This window comes from Manis pentadactyla, chromosome 7, assembly GCF_030020395.1.
Source record: "Manis pentadactyla isolate mManPen7 chromosome 7, mManPen7.hap1, whole genome shotgun sequence".
NCBI classification, from domain to species: Eukaryota; Metazoa; Chordata; class Mammalia; order Pholidota; family Manidae; genus Manis; species Manis pentadactyla.
Window position 1 is genome coordinate 74735738 of NC_080025.1, and position 20960 is coordinate 74756697.

General features: G+C 38.7%; 1 protein-coding gene across 5 annotated transcripts in view; it reads left to right on the forward strand.

Annotated features, from left to right (window-relative positions):
* CDK14 (cyclin dependent kinase 14) overlaps positions 1-20960 on the forward strand; it is a 701998-nt gene that overhangs the window by 563283 nt on the left and 117755 nt on the right. The window lies entirely within an intron of this gene.

The window sequence follows — 20960 nt, forward strand, 5'->3', positions numbered from 1 at the left end:
AAAATTTGATGAAATCTGAGGATCTGGGTTTCTCAAGTTACTTAGAAGTCTTCTATTGCAAGCCAACCTGCTAGTAAATCATTGAAAGTTGGAAAGCGGAGTAACTGAGTCACTCCCATTTAGTTGTGGGTATTACATTTCAAGCATCATGCTGGGAATAAGGTAACTGGGACTGCTTTGAATTTAAAAAAATATATATATATAATTTGCCATAACAAAATTTTGTCTATAGTGAATTTGGGATTATTATCTCACTTGTTACTTTTATGACATGCTTAATTTTAGATGCCATCAGTTATGAAAATAAAAATAAGAAAAAAATCTTTTTGGCAAAAATGCCTTTAATCAATGTTGCCAGTAGGTACAGTGGGCAGCTTATTGTGAAGAATTCACAAAACAAACACATTAAATTCTGCATGGTTTATTTGAAAGAGTTGCCATTTATTTTGCTTAAATATATACTTAGAAGAACACACTGGTACAATTAGTTTTGTCTAACACAAGTCTTTGTGTTTGCCATTTGAAGAATCAGTCCTTAATACTGTACCCAAAATATCTCTGAGAGGTATGCCTTGTGCGTGTTCCTCCCCTTTTACCCTCCGCCCACCCCCGACCCCCTCCTTTACTGAGCAGTGGTCTAACAAATTTTAATTAGGTGCTTTCATACACCAGGTATTATATGCAGTATATAGTTCCTACCTTCATTAAATGATCAAACACATTCTTCTCTTATAATTGCGCACAAAGTTTTGTCCAACCAGGGAACTATTTTATGAAACAATTCTTGATATAGTAGTTGAATCTCTAACCCTATCTTTGAAGTAACAGGAAAATCTGGCAAATTTATGACATAGTATCATTTGTGGAGAATAGCCTCCTATTTAGGAAATTTTCCATTTCCTTTCTTCATGGGGACAGAGCTAGAATGACCTCCAAATTGCCCAAGAAAATAAATGGCAATTCTGATCCACATAGGATAGTCTACAAAATAGGGAGGGTAGGCAGTATAGAGATGATGCGGAGCGATATTTCTTCCACTGTCCTCTTATGGATATGACCCCATACCACTTAAAGGTAGCCCACTCCATGCATTCGTGTTTGCAGCTTGTATTCAGCACCTGCTACCACAGGCACTGACATTGTACTCCCGGACAAGTGGCCTTTCTTGTTCAACCATTCCATAGTGACTAATGGGATGCCTCTTAGAAGATTCTTTCATCCATGTACATTACTCTACCCCAGGAGAAATGAGGTTATTTCACATCATTCCAAAAGAAAAATAAAATTGAAGTCATAGTCAAGCTTTGTATTACTTTACTTCATTCGAACCACCTGAGACCTCATGCTTTCCTTTCTCTGACCAATATATCATTCCTGTCATAACAGCAGCCATTAATTTCACAGATGAAAATCAGGATGTGTAGTGCTCTGGTATTGCTGCTTTAGAAATTTTAAAAACTCTGTGCATTGTGCTCAATCTCTTAATTATTCTCAACAGACCCTAGATATCAGTAAATATACTTTTATTTTGAGGGCAAATAAGAAGTCTTCAGAGTAAGATTTTTCACAAAATAAGAATACAGTTTCTAAGCTATCACTTCAGAGATATTTATTATTTGAATTTTCTGTGACCTTAGAAATTTTAATTTTTCTACCAAAAACAAGGTCTAAAATACTGAAGGAAGTATTACACCTTCATGTAAGTCCTTTTAATGAGTTAGTAGAATTATAGTGAATGTCTTTTAGTCTCTACCATCACTATCTCATTTTTAATATTAGAATTAATTCAACATAATTTAATAAACAGTGCCACCCTTAGATTACTTTTAAGACATTTTGGAAGACATATTAAAAGCTGAACTTGAGGTTAGATTTTAAAATTATAAGCATGACTTGTTCAGAACCATGGTGTTTTAAGTCCCTATAAGTCTTAGTTTTTGTTGCCTAAAAGATCTATGTCAGAAAATACTAAGTAATAAAAATCATATTATAAAAATCTGACTTTCTAGGATCCCAGTGTTACATGCTGTATCCTTAGAGCCAGGCTACAGCCTCTAGCCAGTTTGAACCCAAAGTACATTAGAGAGAACTGGAAATTCAGAGATATTAATTCTATTATTGATTCTTCCTCCAACTGGACTTGTGACCCTTGCAGCCAGCATCGACACTCACTTCAACATCTCTCACTTCAGGGTGAGTCTTAATTCGGAAGAACTGTATTTAAGGACTATTAAGTAAGTGTTAGCTTTCTCCTTAGCAGCTAACTAATTTGCTTGTCTACAGCACAGTTACAAAATCAAGCAATTGGCAAATTCTCTTGTATATCAGTAGTAAGTTCAAAATTAAGTGAATTAATTTATAAGAACTAATTTGAATTCAATTTAGATGGGTTAACACATGATGAGTAGGTTAATATGAAAAAGTAAGTCATTGTTAAAAATTAAGTAACAATATATTTTAATTCAGCTATAAAAGTTAGTGGATATGTTAACCTACCTAAGAGAGTTAAGAATTTCTTGAGAACTGAATCCTCAAGTCTCTTTGAACAGCTATAACAAGTGACCCAGTTTTGGAGCCAAGTCTGCCCTAGGAAACACCCAAACAATTCCCTTCTGACTTCATTTATACCAGTAACCATGGGCGTAATTTTATCCTTTGAAGGATTTTTAGTATTCTGGGGAAACAAAGCAGTGATGGGAGAAAAACATCAAAAGTTCTGGGAGATATGTAAACTCAAAAGGATAATATAAAGAAGAAATCTTAATTATAGGATTGAGAATAATAAATATATATTAACAAAGAAAAGAAAGTCCTTTTATTCTCTTACACGGGAAATGCATAATCCTCTTCTTAGAGGAGATTTTGGATTAAAGGGAAATAAATATTTATTTTATCAATACATACACTGTTTTCTGACTGCCTTGAAAACATTCCATTTTATTTCATTGGAGTTATAAAGGCTCTCCCTGTTTTTCTTTCAAATCTCTCTATTTATAGTTGTCTGACATTGGCATGTATGTGTAATCAACCAAGAATTTCAGCCACTTAAAAGATCTTTTATTACTTTGGCGGGAGAAGAAGCCTTAGTATAGGCTCTCCAGCAAAGTAAAGGATAGGATTCCAGCAACACATTTGCTTGTTTTGGAACTTTTTAATACCTGAACACTTTTGGAGGTTTGAAAGAAGCAAGAGGAGAAGTCCAGATGATAACTCACAAAGTCACAGAAGACAGATTTGGGAAACACAGCTTGTGGCTGATAAAGCAAAGGACGTCCACAGACTTGAACAGGTTTAGGCCAACCTTGTCCTGCTTGTTTCCCCACATGCTCTAGCTCTGCTAACCATCCTGTTTGTTACTTAATCCGACAGGATTTCTCCTAGGAATTTAAAAAGTAGATTACTTTAAAATGTGCAGTAAATATGGAGATGCTGTAGTGAATCTACCTTTTTGGAAATGCAATGATAAAGAAAAATCAAAACATTTCTCTGCCTGTTCCAGCAGAATCACAAATCCTAATTTAGAATTTAGAAGTATTTCCTAACTTTGTGTTCTTGAACTTTCCTCAATTTTATTTAGATTGATAAATAATTTCCAAAACATATTTTAAAGATGGCTTGCTTCATAGCTGTGTTAAGTACTTACAACATCATGTACTGAAAGTACTCTTCAGAGGAATAATAAATTTCACCCCGCTTCCTTATGTGGCTGATGGTTACATTTTTCTTGTTATGCCTGATTGCTTCCTGTTAAGATTTAAATCCATGCCTTCTAAAGAAACCTTCTAAAAGGCCCTGTTTTATACTCTGCCTTATTGTTCCAAACCAATCTAAATTTTTCTAAAATAATAAAGACTTTTGTGAAGGTAGAGCTTTCAATTTCTTTACCAGTGTAGAAATGTGAGAGGAAGGTAAGAACAGTTACCGACACTAGGAGGAGCCGTTGCGTTGAGCCAGATCTTTAAATCATTTATCTCCACTTCAATGGGTTGTTTTCATTGTTGATCATTTTTGTTATAATTCTGTTCACTTCAAGGTAACAGTTTTAATTTATTTAGTGCCTGGATATTTCTTATCACCATCTTTTCAAAGAAATTTTTACTTCATCAGTACACTTTTTTAGGGATGGGTTTATTGGGGTGACAAGCTCCAAAGTCAATATGAAAGCAGACATTCTAGAATTCCATTCTTTCAACTCAGGGTCGGCACTCGAGCTGCCGTTGTTGCCTGCCCCGCTCTGTGTATCTGATTCCAGCACGAGGAGTCCGTATGGGATGTAGGTCCTCACCACACCCTAAAATACCATTTTCAATATTTGAACAATCAGACCCCCAAGTAGCTCTCTTGTCCTGATCTTGTCCTGTTTGGAGGCCCATCTCATATGCCTGCTTGAACATCGCAGTTCAGAGCAATTTCTGGGGACATTGATTTTCACAAGAGTGAATCGTAAGTTCCTTTTCTGAAAGCATTATGTAAATGTGACGTTATCAGATCCATTAAACCACTTGCCTCCTGACTGAGGGCAGTTCTAGCAAAATGCTGAGGAATTCCTTAAAGGGAGAAGAGGTCCTAAAATAAGAGAGCTTCCCAGGCTCTGATGGGAGTCCCAGAGCCTCACTGAAGACAGCATCAAGGTCTGTCCAAAGACACAGGTCAGGGGCAGGTGTCAGGAAGACACGGGGAAAGCTATCCAAGAGAAAGTTGGCAAATTTGCCCTGAGCACGGAGAGCAGCAACAGCATAAATGTGGTAACAAATGAGCCATACCTGGTCAGAGGCCTCACATACCCTCCTTCCTCCATAGCGGTAGCTGTGGTCTGGTAATAGTGTTAATTAACCTTTGGACAGATTTTGCAGTATAGAATCTGCTTTCCTACCTGTTGTCACATCCTGATATCCTTTTAACATTCTTGGGAGGTAGTCAGGGCAGATAGTGTCATATCCATTTTAGTTATAAAGAACATGAAATAAAGAACATGCACAGTGAGGTGAAATGATCAATGCTATTGAAAGTGACAGCCCAGAAGTGTATGTATGCCCCAGAATAGATCTTATGAAAGAAATAGTATTAATTTAAAAGCCTTGATATCTGAGTGGGCTTATCAATACCTGATTTAATTTTTTCTCACTACAGCTTTGGGTAGAAACTGATGTCACTCATTCCCAGTCTAGGTTTTCAGCAGCAGGAGAGCTGGGGATGGAGCGGAAACCTGACTTCTGTCCTGGGGAGGTAGTGTTTACAGCAGACTGACCACCCATCAACTCGGGCTTCCCCTTGTGCCATTCCTGGGTGATGTGCCATTGGGAGAAGGGCGGGTTTATGACAACCTAAGTGCTAGAGATAGCAGGCTGCCAGCCACCAACTCAGACCCTGCTAGTGAGATCGTCACCTATTCCACACAGCTCCCACTGCTCCACGAAATCATCTTCTCTCATTTTGTGCAATTGCCAGAGTTCTAGTCCATGTCTTTCCTTTTGCAGTGAAAGATTAACTGTCATAGTAACCCCTGGTGATGGCTGAGGGCAGGCCCCGTGCTGTTTGTTCTCTGTCGGGCACGAGTTTTTTGTTCGTGTTCTGATAGAAAATAATCATCTTCTCATACTAATTGGCACTATGTGCCAGGCTTGGGAGTTGGCAACATCCATTGTTTTTCATCCTCTCAGATTATGTGCTGGTCTCCTCATCCAAAAGTACATGCTTATGGTGCAGCTAATACCTTCCTTCTCCCATCCAGCTCATTAAGAAGTAAAACCCAGTCATGCTTCTAAAGCAGCACAGAGCTCCCAGGAGCAGCTGGGCTGCTCGCTGCCCTGAAAGGAGGGTGATAGAGTTAGGCTTTCTTGAACTGTTCTCCAAAGCAGATTCTGCAAGTGTGAACTGAAGACATTCTTCTGCTTCTCCAGAACATAAGACAGTGTGTTTGTAATCTGTGGCTGCCATAACTCATTACCACAGACTTATGGGTATAAAACACCACAAATGTTAATTTCTCACTCCTATTGGGCAGGGATCTGCATGGGCGTAGCTGGTTTCTATGATCTGGGTGTCACAGGTCAGAGTCAAGGTGTTAGTAGGCCTGGGTTCTATTTGGAGGCTGTGGAGGAGAATTGGCCCCATTCAGACGGTTAGCAGAAGTCATTCCCTTGTGGTTGTCGCTGGGAACCTCAGCCATCTCCTGAAGGCCACCTTGTTCCTCATTTCACTGCTTCTCCTCCTCCTTATGCCTCCAGCATAAGGGCAACTAGTCTTTCTCATGCTTAAAACCATCCTCCCTTTCCCTTCTGCCCCATCTCCTCTGCCTCCAGGAGGAGAAAGTTCTCTGCTTCTAAAGGCCTGCATATACACTACAGGTTAATCTGTTTTAAGATCTGTAACAGTTAATTTCATCTGCAGATTCCCTTTGGGCATGGGAAATAACATATTCACAGGTTTCAGGGATTAGCAAGTTTTTAACTGCTCTTTATTTTTTGAAAAAACACACATCTTTAGGGACCCTGCTTTCCACAGGTGGGGGCTGCAGTGTTCTATTCGGTGATGGGTCATGAGGTGAGGTGGAGCGGAGGGGACAAACCCAGTGCAGTTCAGACACCATCTGTTTCTGCTGATCTCTGGCCTATCAGGTGACAAGCATAAGCCTCTAACTCTGATGGTTCCGCATTGCTGGTTCCCAGTAGGTATCCCCAAAATAATGTGTAATAGAGAAATCATTCTCCACCCCCAGCATAGAGAAAAAGGAGATCATTCCCAGGAAAGCTCCTAGTCCCTGAGATTGCTAGTTAGGACTGACGTTTCTGTCCCCTTCAATCAGTGCTGCCCAATAGAACCTTCACTGATGAGGAAAATCCTCTGTATCTGCACTGCCCAATATGCCATTAGCCCCCTGTGGCTACTGAGGATTTGAAATGTGACTAGTGTGACTTAAGAACTGAATTTTAAACTTTATTTACATTTAACTTAAATGTAAATAGCCACACATAGTGACTGTATTGTAAACATGTAAAACCACTTACTGTAAGTGCCCCCCATGTAACACAAGTATGGATGCCTGATGCTTTGGAAACTACACTCAAGAGTCCTTGCATTTTGCACTCAGTTTCCAGAGATCTTGCTTTTTATTTTAACTTCTCACCCATCTTTTATTTGTAAACACTCTGAGAAGATAATAGCTCTGGAGGACCCAGTAAGTGTAATAAATCTTCAGAGGGACTAGTACAAGTATCAAAGAGCATTAAGCAGACATCCCTCCCCTCCTTCTCCCCTCTAGAAGCCATGCTGTTCCCTCCTGAGGGGCGCTGCCTGTTGCAAGCATCTCTATTCCTTTCTCCTTCGTGTGTTCTCTCTCTCTCTCTCTTCTGTCAGTAACTGCTAGGGGTTAGACTCACAGCTCTCTACCCTTTTTGAACTCCCGTAAGAATTCACCTCTCTGCTGTTGTTCCTGGCCCCCTTGATCTCCCCTAACTCTACTCAGGAAATATCATAAGGGCTCAGCTTCCTCTTCACCACACAGGAGATGCTATGGAGAGGGGCTCCATTTTCTAAATAAGCCTCCTAGGGGCCCCTGTGGGTTCCTATGTTCATTCTTCAGTTTCAGAACATTGAAAATTGCCACCTTTTAAATAGTGAAGCACAAACAGAAATGCAGACGTCTTTAACTGCTCTTTATTTTTAAAAAAACACACACTGGATTTGAGATCCCTCTCCTCACCACTTATTTATATCATTTTCTTGCTTAAGAAAGTGCTTATGAATTTACTGAATAGCTTCAAAATTAAGATGAATATAAGTCACTGGAGAAAGATGATTTTTAACAACCGTGTTATCTTTTGTATGCACTGTCACCCACTACACGCTTTACCTTTGTTGATTATCATGAAAATTGGATTGGACAGGGGCCCCAATCATTTGTGGAGACAAGTGGTCAACCCTTATCATATGGGGAGACTTGCACAAACCTGGGGCTCAATTTCCACTCATCATGAAGATACAGTTAACAGGCTATTTGTGTTGGTGTTTGTGTCCAACATCTGCTGTGTAGACAGAGGTTTTACCGACCTAGTAAGAATACACAGTCAATAAATAATGTTGCTGTGGCCAAGAAAGAAGAGGAAAGAGGAAGGAAGACTGCAAAAGCTCATTACTGCCACATGTGGCAAGAAAACACCTGGAGCCAGCACAACCTGTGGTACCACAGGGGCCAAGTTCCAACCCTAGATCCACTACTCAGTGGTGGCATGTTCAGAAAGCTCCTGAGCCATTCTGAGCCTCAGTTTTTCAATCTTTAAGACCCCTGGCAGGATGTGAGGATTGAAGAAGGTATGGGTGTCAATGACAGGGCACCTTCAGCAAAGGTTAGCTTTCCTCCCATCTGTTTCTCAGCTCACCCTGCCCTCCACTGCCAGTCAGTCTGTCATTCAGTTCCAAATAAGCAATTGTCCTTGAACATGAATACTGTTGCTATTCAGGGTTCCCAGACATTCTCTGGCATATTTCTTTTATCTTTCTAGGAGCACATGCTGAACTGCTTGGTTACCAAACCATGTTTTAAAAATACTTGGATAGAAACAAGATTCCTCCTTCTCCAACAGTTCTTCCTAGGAGTGATATGTTAACAAATAGCACAGTACATAATTAATGTAAAACTGTGGTTTATTATTGTCTTCCAAGACACTTATTAGACAGTTTTCCTAATCAGATTGAAAGAGACCGATCAATAGCACTGTTACCAAGGTCAAAGCATCTGTTAGACCTTCTCTCTGATGATACCTGTACACAAACAGTTGGGTAAGCCTCAGCCAGGTGTGTGGGGTCTCGGTGTCCACTTGACCTGGGTTTCGGTACTGAGACTAAAAGTAATTATTCTTGCTGTTTATGGTTTTTAAATGAGGAGTGTACATGACTTATCTCTAGACACATAAAGAAGGCTGGGAGCATGGCCTTGGTTCAGTATGCCTGTCATTGCTGGGGAACACATAGGGATGGGAGTCCAAAGGCCTTTTTCTTTGAGACACTATGCCAAGTCCATACCTAAGGCACAAATCTCTTGTTACCTTGTTACATCTATCAGGGGAATGGCTTTAACAATAGATTTCATTGTGTCTTTAACAACAGCAGCAAAGATACATTAAAATGCCTTAAACACACATGTACACAACCCCCAAATCAATTATTTTTTGTGCTGTCTAAAAGAATTTTTAGATCATTTGACATTTTGGAGATCTCAGAAAAATCTAGTGGCAATTTATAATTGAAGTTGCATAGTGAGTATATATGTGTATGGATGTTATTACTCAGGCCACAAGTGAGATATAAATGAATAGAAACATTAACACAAAGGCATCAGTATTCTAACCCTCATTGCATTGTTATACAGCCTGTCTTTGTGTATCTGTATGTGAGTTCTCTGCCAGTCCTCAGCTGTATTTAATCCCTCAAGACTTGATATACAAACACAATGCCAAATAGAGAATTTCCCTTAAATTATTCAAATCTCCCCATAAGTGATTTCCCACTCATCCTGCAATGGAAAACATTTGATCATAAATTCAATTAAATCAGCCATCATCTTTGTGATGTTTGTCCAGCTAAATCCTTTAGTGACTAAACCAATAAACATACCAGCTGTGTGTGTGTGTGTGTGTGTGTGTGTGCGTGCGTGCGTGTGTGTGTGTGTGTGTGTGTGTGTGTGATGGCTGTTGGTGGAGAATAGATTTGAAGAAAAGATGAAGGGTAGTTCTCATTTCTTAGGCCAGATTTTGACCACTTCACTGCAGCCACAGTTTAAAAAACTAAACTCTTGGCATGGATAAAATCACGTGTACTCCTTTAAATTCATTGGCTTTTATTTCCCAACTCAGAGCCTAGTTTTAATAGAGTTTTAGATCAAAAATGATATACTTTAGAGATACTAGTAAAAGCTCTCAAACCACATCAACCGTATCTCTTCCTCTTTCTTCTACACCCTCTCCTCCCTAGTTAAAACAAAGGAAAAATGACTGTGGACATACTTTTAAGTTGCTCTGGGGAAATGCCATGATAGGAGTATATTACTATTTATGATACTGTATTCATGCCATCTCAAGAGGTCAAGTTTATTAGAGGCTTATAAATGTTGGCTCTTTCTCATCTTGATCCTAAAACCTTCCAGACAACAGATATAACCAACTGCCTCCCCTGTTTTCCATCAGACTGTTACCTCTGATCCTATTAATTTGTATGTTAACTGAACCTTTATGCATATCTTTATATATCCATGTGGCCTGTAGAGGGCAGCATGTTCTGGAAAAAAAGGGTAGAGGACAGATACTTATCTCTGTAAAATATGTAAGATAGGCTACTGATTGTTTTTTCCCTTAGCAAAACAAGTAAGGCATCTCTTGTAGAGAAACCAGCTCTGATTGTCTGCCCCTGTCTGCCACGTAAGGTATCTGGTTGGATGGCGAATATTTTTATGAATTGGCTCAGCTACCTCAAGGGCTGCTTAATTAAGGATTACACCAGGTTCCATGCCTTTGCCTCCAAATGGAACTAAGTACATCATTTTATTTATAAAGATGAATGCAACTGGGATTTTCCATTTGTCTCTCATTTTTTGTCACCCTTAACTGAAGTTCAGAATTTAAGTCTAACTGTACTCACGGTTTTATTGTATTTGGTGGTCTAAAAAAAAAGAGGCTTTATTTGCCTATTTTAGAATTCTACCTGACATCCCTTACTTTAGGTTGTGACCCCTGGAAAAATCCTCTTATTTTTCCCAAGGAAGTGAGAAACATTTCCACAGGCACATGTTCCATCCATTGTGATTTTAGGCTTCTTTCCTTACCAACCAACACATCTTTGGAGTAATCCTGACCCAGCCTTCTTCTGCATAGCTACATTCACTGATTTTCTCAAACCAATCTTTTCTCTGCATCTAAGGAAATAACTCTTCCCAGTGTATAAACTACACATCTCTTTTTTAAATTTTAGAAATTTCTAGAAGCTACAGGTCTTTGAAGGCTACAAGCAACACTGTCCAGTAGATCTTCATGCTGTGATGGAAAAGTTTTCTGTCTGCAGTGTCCTAGTGGTAGCTACTAGCCACGTGTGTCTATTGAGTAACTTAAAATGCCATTAGTGCAATGGAGGAACTGAATTTTTATCTTATTTGACTTTAATTGATTTACATTTAAATAGTCACATGTGGCTCATGGCTGCCAAGTTGGATAGTGCAGAACAGTGCATGACTTCTGATCAGTTTGTAACAAATGTTACCAGAATATATTGTGAGGTGGATTCCATTTTGCAGCTAAAAACCTATTGCTCAGGCTTTTATGCTCTTGCTCTTTGCTTTCTCAGAGCTGTAGGCTGAAACCAAATCCTCTGACAGCACCAGGATTTTCTCTATCTCAGAACATCTGAGAGATTTTCAATTATTCAATTCTTCAATTTTGTTGAATATTGAATATATCTCTCGTGAGTATCCAGAATGGAGTTTCAAAGCATGGCATTTCGGCAGCACTGATTCTGTAGGCACCAGCCGTTTCACCATCTGAGCTTGGTCACCTCTTTATAGCTAGTGCTTCCTAAATATAGAAATAAAATTTATGAATGTGCTAAAATGTGTCAAACTGCATATAAGCTTGACACAAGTCAGCTAAGTTGGATTGGGCCCCCCCTCATATACATGAAACAACTATTCCATATTGACTACAGTAAAGCCTAATCTTGTTCTATCCATTGTAAAGTGACCTCAGTATTCGGAACTTTTTCTTTTAAGTTCCCACATAATCATTTTTTTAATATTCCCATATTTTTACATATATTCTGCAAATGCATGTCTTCAGTTTTCAACATTATTGTTGATTTTAAGACATAAGCAGAGTATTTTAATGGTTTGTGTCGTAATGGTAGTTTCTGCTTCCTGTAAGAGTCATGCCTGAAAATCCCCTACCTACTGTATACCTGGCAGTTACAAGTAGTGGAACCCCAGATGATAAAAAATGTGCAGCTTTTTAACTTTATTTACTTATCTTTCCTTTATTTCAGCTGTCAAGATAGGCTTAGGCTCAAGAAGATTAACAACTATAGCAATTATGCCAATTTGGGGTGTCTTTAAGCCATGGAAATGGAATGCCACCCTTCCATTATAAATTATTTTCTATGAACACCCAAATGTGGAGTTAAAGGCAGGAACACGTGCAATTCAAAGGTCATGTTCAGAACAGCTGTGATCAAACCACCATTAATGGCGCCCATACCCCCAGATCCACAATCTTTTCCACACAGTGAGAGAGGAAAGCATAACTTGTTGGTAGTCACATTATTCTTTTTTTTATTATTATTAAGTTATCATTGACATATACATTGTGGTTACTACATTCCCCCTAATATCAAGTCCCCACCACATACCCCATTATAGTCACTGTCCATCAGCATAGTAAGATGCTATAGAGTCACTACTTGTCTTGTCTGTATTATACTTCCTTCCTTGTGCCCCCACTATATTATGTGTGCTAATCATAATACCACTTAATCCCGTTATCCCTCCCTTCCCACCCATCCTCCCCAGTCCCTTTCCCTTTGGTAACCCTTAGTCCATTCTTGGGTTCTGTGAGTCTGCTGCTGTTTTGTTCCTTCAGTTTTTGTTTCACTCTTATGCTCTACAGATCAATGAAATCATTTGGTACTTGTCTTTCTCCGCCTGGTTTCTTTCCCTGAGAATAATACCCTCTAAGCTCCATCCATGTTGTTGTGAATGGTAGGATTTGTTTTCTTATGGCTGAATAATATTCCATTGTGTATATGTACCACATCTTTTTTATCCATTCATCTACTGATGGACATTTAGATTGCTTCCATTCCTTGGCTATTTTAAATAGTGCTGCAATAAACATAGGGGTGCTTATGTTTTTTGAATCTGGAACCTTAATTTCTTGGTTAATTCATAGGAGTGGAATTCCTGGGTCAAATGGTATTTCTATTTTGAGTTTTTTGAGGTACCTCCATATTGCTTTCCACAATGGTTGAACTAATTTACATTCCCACCAGCAGTGTAGAAGGGTTCCCCTTTCTCCACATCCTTGCCAGCATTTCTTGTTCCTTGTCTTTTCCATGTTGGCCATCCTAACTGTTGTGAAGTGATATCTCATTGTGGTTTTAATTTGCATTTCCCTGATAATTAGCAATGTGGAGCATCTTTTCACATGCCTGTTGGCCATCTGAATTTCTTCTTTGAGAAGAAATATCTGTTCAGATCCTCCGCACATTTTTTAATCAGGCTATTTGCTTTTTGGGTGTTGAGGCATGTGAGTTTTTTATATAGTTTAGATGTTAACTGCTTGTCAGCTATGTCCTTTATGAATATATTCTCCCATATTGTAGGATGCCTTTTTGTTCTGCTGATGGTGTACTTTGCTGTACAGAAGCTGTTTAGCTTGATGTACTCCTGTTTTTTCATTTTTGCTTTTGTTCCTTTGCCCGAGGAGATGTGTTCAGGAAAATGTTGCCCATGTTTATATTCAAGAGATTTTTCCTATGTTTTCTTCTAAGAGTTTTATGGTTTCATGGCTTACATTCAGGTCTTTGATCCATTTTGAGTTTACTTTTGGATATGGAGTTAGACAGTAATCCAGTTTCATTCTCTTATATGTAGCTCTCCAGTTTTGCCAACACCAGTTGTTGAAGAGACTACCGTCTCCCCATTGTATGTCCACGGCTCCTTTATCATATTTAATTGGCCAAATATGTGTGGGTTTATATCTGGGCTCTGTATTCTGTTCCATTGATCTATGTGTCTGTTCTTGTGCCAGTACCAAGTTGTCTTGATTACTGTGGCTTTGTAGTAGAGCTTGAAGTTGGGGAGTGTAAATCCCCCCTGGTTTATTCTTCCTTCTCAGGATTGCTTTGGCTATTCGGGGTCCTCTGTGGTTCCATATGAATTTTAGAACTATTTGTTCCAGTTCGTTGAGGTATGCTTTCGGTATTTTGATAGGGATTGCATTGAATCTATAGATTGCTTTATGCAGGACGACCATTTCAACAATATTAATTCTTCCTACACAAGAGCATGGGATGTATTTTCATTTATTAGTGTCTTCTTTAATTTCTCTCAAGAGCATCTTGTAGTCTTCAGAGTATAGGTCTTTCACTTCCTTGGTTAGGTTTATTCCTAGGTATTTTATTGTTTTTGATGCAATTGTGAATGGAATTGTTTTCGTGATTTCTCTTTCTGCTAGTTCATCATTAGTGTATTGGAGTGCAACAGATTTCTGTGTATTAATTTTGTTTCCTGCAGCTTTGCTGAATTCAGATATTAGTTCTAGTAGTTTTGGAGTGGATTCTTTAGGGCTTTTTATGTGCAATATCATGTCATCTGCAAACAGTGACAGTTAACTTCTTCTTACCAATCTGGATGCCTTTTATTTCTTTGTGTTTCTGATTGCCATGTTGAATAAAAGTGGGGAAGGTGGGCATCCTTGTCTTGTTCCTCATCTTAGAGAAAAAGCTTTCAGCTTTTCACTGTTAAGTATGATGTTGGCTTTGAGTTTGTCATATATGGCCTTTATTATGTTGAGGTACTTGCCCTGTATACCCATTTTTTTTTGAGAGTTTTTATCATGAATGGATGTTGAATTTTGTCAAATGCTTCTTGAGCATCTATGGAGATGATCATGTGGTTTTTGTCCTTTTTGTTTATGTGCTGGATGATATTGATGGATTTTCGAATGTTGCACCATCCTTGCATCCCTGGGATGAATCCCACTTGATCATGATGTATGATCCTCTTGATGTATTTTTGAATTCAGTTTACTAATATCTTTTTGAGTATTTTTGAAGCTATGTTCATCAGAAATGTTGGTATTTTGGTCTGTAATTTTCCTTTTCTTGTGATGTCTTTGCCTGGTTTTGATATTAGGGTGATGCTGGCCTCATGGAATGAGTTTGGAAGTATTATCTCCTCTTCTACTTTTTGGAAAATGTTAAGGAGGATGGGTATTATTAGGTGTTCTCTAAACATTTGATAAAATTCAGTGGTGAAGCCATCTGGGATAGGGTTTTGTACTTAAGTACTGTTTTTATTCATTTCACTGCTGGTAATTGGTCTGTTCAGATTTTCTATTTCTTCCTGGGTCAGTCTTAGAAGTTTTTATTTTTCTAGAAAGTTGTCCATTTCTTCTAGGTTATCCAGTTTGTTAGCATATAATTTTTCATAGTATTCTGTAGTAATTCTTTGTATTTCTGTGGTTTCTGTAGTGATTTTTCCTTTCTCATTTCTTATTCTGTTTATGTGTGTACACTCTCTTCTTTTCTTGATAAGTCAGGCTTGGGTTTTACCTATTTTGTTTACTTTCTCAAAGAACCAGCTCCTTGTTTCATTGATTCTTTCTATTGTTTTATTCTTCTCAATTTTATTTATTTCTCCTCTGATCTTTATTATGTCTCTCCTTTACTGACTTTGGACCTCATTTATTCTTTTTCCAGTTTCAATAATTGTGAGTTAGGCTGTTCATTTGGGACTCCTTTCTTGAGGTAAGGCTGTATTGCTATATATTTTCCTCTTCAACCTCCTTCTCCACACCCCACAGATTTTGGGGTGTTGAGTTGTTGTTTTCATTTGTCTCCATAAATTGCTTGAAACCTGTTTTTATTTGGTCATTGATCCATTGATTATTAGGAGCATGTTGTTAAGCCTCCATGTCTTTGTGGACCATTTTGTTTTCTTTGCACAATTTATTTCTAGTTTCGTACATTTGTGATCTGAGAAGCTAGCTGGCTGACATGATTTCAATCCCTCAGAATTTACTGAGTCTCTTTTTGTGGCCTAGTATGTGATCTATTCTGGAAAGTGTTCCATGTGCACTTGAGAAGAATGTGTATTCTGCTGCTTTTGGGTATAGAGTTCTGTAGATGTCTGTTAAGTCCATCTGTTCAGTGCCTCTGACTCCTTATTTATTTTCTGTCTGGCTGATCTGTTGTTTGGAGTGAGTGGTGTGTTGAAGTCTCCTGAAATGAGTGCATTGCATTCTATTTCCCCTTTAATTCTGTTAGTGTTTGTTTCACATATGTAGGTACTCCCATATTGGGTGCATAGATACTTATAATGGTTATGTCCTCTTGTTGGATTGACCCCGTTATCCTTATGTAATGTCTTTCTTTGTCTGTTGTTATTTTCTTTGTTTAGAAGTCTACTTTGTTTGATAAAAGTACTGCAACTCCTGCTTTTTTCCTCCCTGTTAGTTGCATGAAATATATTTTTCCATCCCTTCACTTTTAGTCTGTGTATGTCTTTGGGTTTGAAGTGAGTCTCTTGTACACAGCATATAGATCAGTCTTGTTTTTTTATCCATTCTGTAACTCTATGTTTTTTGTTTGGTGCATTCAGACCATTTACATTTAGGGTGATTAACAATAGATATGTACTTAATACCATTACAGGCTTTAGATTTGTGGTTTTCAAAGGTTCAAGGTAACTTCTTTACTAAGAGTTAAACTTAACTTGCTTATTACGCTATTTCATACACAGTCTAATGGTTCTTTTTTCTTCCTGTCTTTTTCTTCCTCCTCCACTCTTTATATATTATGTGTCATATTCTGTTCTCTTTGTGTATCCCGTAACTGACTTTGGGGATAGTTTATTTGATTTTGCATAGTAATTAATTGGTATACTTCCTTTACTGTGGTTTTATTTTCTCTGGTGACAGCTATTTAGCCTTAGGAGCACTTCCATCTAGAGCAGTCCCTTTAAAACACAGTGTAGAGATAGTTTGTGGGAAGTAAATTCCCTCAACTTTTGCTTATCTGGAAATTGTTTAATTTCTGCTTCAAATTTAAGTGATAATCTTTCTGGGTAGAGTATTCTTGGTTCAAGGCCCTTCTGTTTCATTGCATTAAATATATCATGCCATTCTCTTCTGGCCTGTAAGGTTTCTTTTGGGAAGTCTGATGATAGCCTGATGGGTTTTCCTTTGTAGGTGATCTTTTTTCTCTCTCTGGATGCCTTTAATACCCTGTCCTTGTCTTTCATCTTTGCCATTTTAATTATTATATGTCTTGGTGTTGTCTTCCTTAGGTCCCTTATGTTGGGAGGTCTGTGCACTTCCATGGCCTGAGAGACTATTTCTTTCCCCCGTTTAGGGAAGTTTTCAGCAATTATTTTCTCAAAGATAATTTCTATCCCTTTTCTCTCTTGTTCTTCTTCTGGCACCCCTATAATGTGAATATTGTTCCACTTGGATTGGTTCCATAGTTCTCTTACTATTCTTTCATTCCTAGAGATCCTTTTTTCTCTTTTTGCCTCCGCTTCTTTTTATTCCTCTTCTGTAATTTCTATTCATTGTCCATCTCCTCTACATCATCTAATCTGCTTTTAAATCCCTCCATTATATGTTTCATTTCAGTTACTATATTTTTCAAAGTCTCTATCTCTTTCTTGAAGTCCTCCCTGAGGTCTTGAACACTTTTCTGCAGCCCTGTGAAAATGTTTATGATTTGTATTTTGAAATCTTCATCAAGAATATTGATCAGTTCAGTTTCATTTGGCCCTCTTTCTTGTGTTTGTGGGGTTTTTGTTTTTATCAGATTCTTTTGCCATTTCATATTTTTAATGATTAGTATGGAGTAATAACTTTGTGTATAGGCATCACCCTGTAGTGCTCAGGAACTGTTCTCTCTACAGCTGTCCAGCATCTGGAGCGAGGGCAGGGCTCGCAGGTGAGTGGCACCGGTGACTACTTGGAGGACAGAGCTCTTTCCTGCTTCCTGGTTGCAATGCCTACCTCCACTTCCAGGACTAGTGAGCTGAGCACACATGGAGGAGCCTCTGTATTATGCCCCTGTAGCTTCCATAGGTGGAGCTGCCCTTCAGCAGGCCTGTCAGAGTGGCAGAGTAGCAGGTTTGTGAACCAGTGATGGCTGGGGAAAAGGAGCAACAGGCTGTTCATTGCAGTGGACAGCCTCAACATGCCTAGTGAGCCAGTGGGATAGGTCACCTGAAGCTCCTGAAAGTTCCCAGCCTCCTCGGCTGAGTGTGCAGGAATGATTTTGTCCACCTGTGCTTTGTTCTGATCAGCAAGCTCTGTGTAATCCTTGCCTCTGTACTGCCCCTCTCACTATTGGGAAGTCTTTCAATATGCTTGCTCCTCTTTTGTCCTGGAGCAGCTGGTTGTGGGTACCAGTTTTCCACAAGAGGCTGGAATCTCAGGCTCTCCAAGTATTCTGCCTCTTTGCTTTCCAACCTCACTAATCTCCAGAGTAACATGTAATGTGGGTTCATGCTCCCAGAGCAGATCTCCAGGGGTGGGTGTTGAGCAGTCCTGGGCTGCTTCTTCCTCCTTGCTCTGTTTCTGTTCCTCCCGCCTGTGAGGTGGGGGGCAGGCTAGTGTCTTGCTGGATCATGGCTTTACTGCTTGACTCTTTTCCATAAGGTCTTATGTTTTCCTCAGATCTAGGTGGTCTGTCACAGTCTTGCCGGATCACAACTTTACTACTTCGCCCTTTTCTGTGAGGTCTTCTCTTTTCCTCAGATGTAGATGTTCTCTCACAATCTTCTTTCTGGTCACTCTTTCAGGCCTAGTTGTATTTGCTGTATTTTTGTATTATATCTGGTTTTGTGAGGAGGTTTCTGCCTCACTTCCCATACTGCCCTCTTTTCTTCTCAGTTGTATTGTCTTTTACATATGTTGGGTATCAACCCTTTATTTGATGTATGATCTTCTCCCATTCAGTAGGTCATCTTTTTGTTTTGTTGCTGGTTTCCTTTGCTGTCTAAAAGGTTTTTGTTTGATGTAATCCCTTTTGTTTATTTAGTTTTGTTGCCCTTGCCTTTTTTGTTCAAAATACATTGCTATAATTGATATCAAAGAGCAGGGAGGGCTGGAAGGTAGGCAAAATAGGTGAAGGCGATTAAGAGTTACAATATTTCAGTTTATAAAAGAAGTAAGTCATGGGGATATAATGTAGAGCATAGGGAACATGGTCAATAATAATGTAATAACTTTGTATGGTGATGGATGGTAACTAAACTTATCATGAGGATCATTTTTGTACTCCTGAAACTAATGGGATATCTTTATGCCAATTATACTTCAATAAAAAAGAGGAGAAAATAAGAATACGGGGAAAACAGTTGGTGTTTACTGCATACCCACAATGACCACTGTAGTAGAAGTTAGATAGGAAATTTTTATATTTTCTTTATTTAAAACAACAAATACTTATTATCACACAGTTTCTGAGTGCCAGGAATCCTGGAGCAGCTTAACTGGGTAGTTCTGGCTCAGGGTCTCTCACAATTGCAGTCAGGTTGATGTCCAGAGCTACATCCATTTGAATCTTGACTGGGCCAGGTGAGTCCACTCCCAGTATAGGCCACTCACAAGGCTGTTGGCAGGAGGCCCTAATTCCTCACCATGTGGGCCTCTCCAGAGGGCTTTTCACATGACATGGTGGCTGGCTTCCTCAGAGCCAGTGATCATAGAGACAGAGAGTAAATCATAGCTAAGGCGGGCTACAATCTTTCATAACCTAACCTTGGACGTAATGTGCCATCATTTCTACCTATGCTAATGTTCACCAATTGGTAACGTTGAAGGTACTATTCAAGGATGTGAAGACTAGAAGGCAGAGATCACTGGGGTCCACCTTGGAGGCTGCTAAGCCATGCTGATTATTATAGAAGATACCTGGATTTTTTTAATTGTGGTAAAACATATGTAACCTAAAATTTGCCACTTTAAGCAGTTTTAAGTGGACATTTCAGTGGCATTAATTACATTCACAGTATTGTTCAACTGTCACCAATATCAATTTCAAAATCCTTTCATCACCCCAAACAGAAACTCTGTACTAATTAAGCAACAGATTTTTCTATTAAAACAATGTGACAATATTAAAGCTAATTTTTGGAAAGTAGAACAATCACCCAAAATTCCACTACCCCAACACAACTATTTTCAACTTGTCTATTACATTTCAGTCAGAGATCCGAGATACAAGTTCTATAGTTAATATTAGTATGCACATAATTTTTTATTCTGCTCTTCTCAGAAAGCATATGAAGCATTCCCTATGTTTTCAGTATCTTTATAATACCCCCTAATATCATTGTGTACTAGTCCATCGGATTCACGAACCATGATTTATTAAACAGTTCCCTGTTCACCTAATTATTGGTTAAGTTTTACCAAGTCTTTTAAAAAATTTGAATGTATGACAGTAATGGGAATCTTTGGGCAACTGGTTTTTACTCTGTTGACTTATTTCCTTGGGAGAAACACCAAACAGTCAAATTACTCAGTCAAAACTGTAATTCCAGTTAGAAGTACAGTAAAATTCAAATGGTAGTCTATGAGGCCATCCTCACCTGGCCTCTGCCTCCAGTCTCTAATTTCCTCTCCCTCACTATACCCTCACCACTGAGAACCTTTATTCTTCAACACACGTTTACTGAGTGCCTACTATGTGATGGGCTCTGTTGCAAGTATGAAGGATATATATACACAGCAGTAAACAAAATCCTGGCCTTTGTAGGGCTTACAGCTTGCTGATGTTATTCCTTTTTATCCCACTGCACTGTTTTATTATCTTCCTGTTACTTATCAGTCTCTGAGATCATATTGTTTATTTTATTACTTGTTTGTCACCACTGATACTCTGGAAGGCGAGCTCATTGAAAACAGGAACCCATCTGCATTCTCAAGTACCCAGAACATTTAGATGATGCTAAATCAAACTTCTTGAATATGCCATGAATGAATATCTTTATGGCTTTTTAACATGTTATCATAATGTCTTCCATATTATCTGCCAGTTCACAGTGCCATGAGCAGTAAACAAATGGGCCAATTTTTCTATAATCCCATTAGCACTGATATATAAGAAGGAGATGGTTATGGATCTGGGTGAATGGATGCTAATGAAGGATTGTTTGAGGGAGAACATAGAAAACACTGAAGCTGGCTTTTTATTTTGTAAAATAATTGCATTAA